The following is a 461-nucleotide window of genomic DNA, read 5'->3' on the forward strand; positions in this document are numbered from 1 at the left end:
AAGGAGGCTGGAGTAAGGTTTCACAAAAAAATTGAAATTATTTTTTCATTCTTGATTTTGCAAATGTAGGTTTCTTCTAACAATTTAAAAACATTGTCATAAAGTATTTTGAAAAAGTCACCAACTGGGAAGGGAGAGGTGTCTGAATGAAAGCTCTGCCTGGGTCATCAACAGTGCTAGGTACTGTAATTGGCAGGTCTCCATCAGCAAAGCTCACGTTCTGGTGGCAATATTGTCATCTCCTGGGCACTAGAGGGGGATGGATACACATACTTTGTTGGTGGATTTCACAGCCGGAGAAACAGTGCTTCTGCTTCTGGTTTCAATTCCAGAAGCTAAAGAAAGTGTTGATAAACCTTTGTCTTGTCATCGGTTTGGGGTTGGTTTGGGTTTTTTTTGGGGGGGGGGGGGGGGGGGGGGGGGGGGTGGTTTTTTTTCTTCCTCTCCTTGGTTTTTTTTTT

Source organism: Haliaeetus leucocephalus, unplaced genomic scaffold (assembly GCF_000737465.1).
Source record: "Haliaeetus leucocephalus isolate CR32 unplaced genomic scaffold, Haliaeetus_leucocephalus-4.0 Scaffold195, whole genome shotgun sequence".
NCBI classification, from domain to species: domain Eukaryota; kingdom Metazoa; phylum Chordata; class Aves; order Accipitriformes; family Accipitridae; genus Haliaeetus; species Haliaeetus leucocephalus.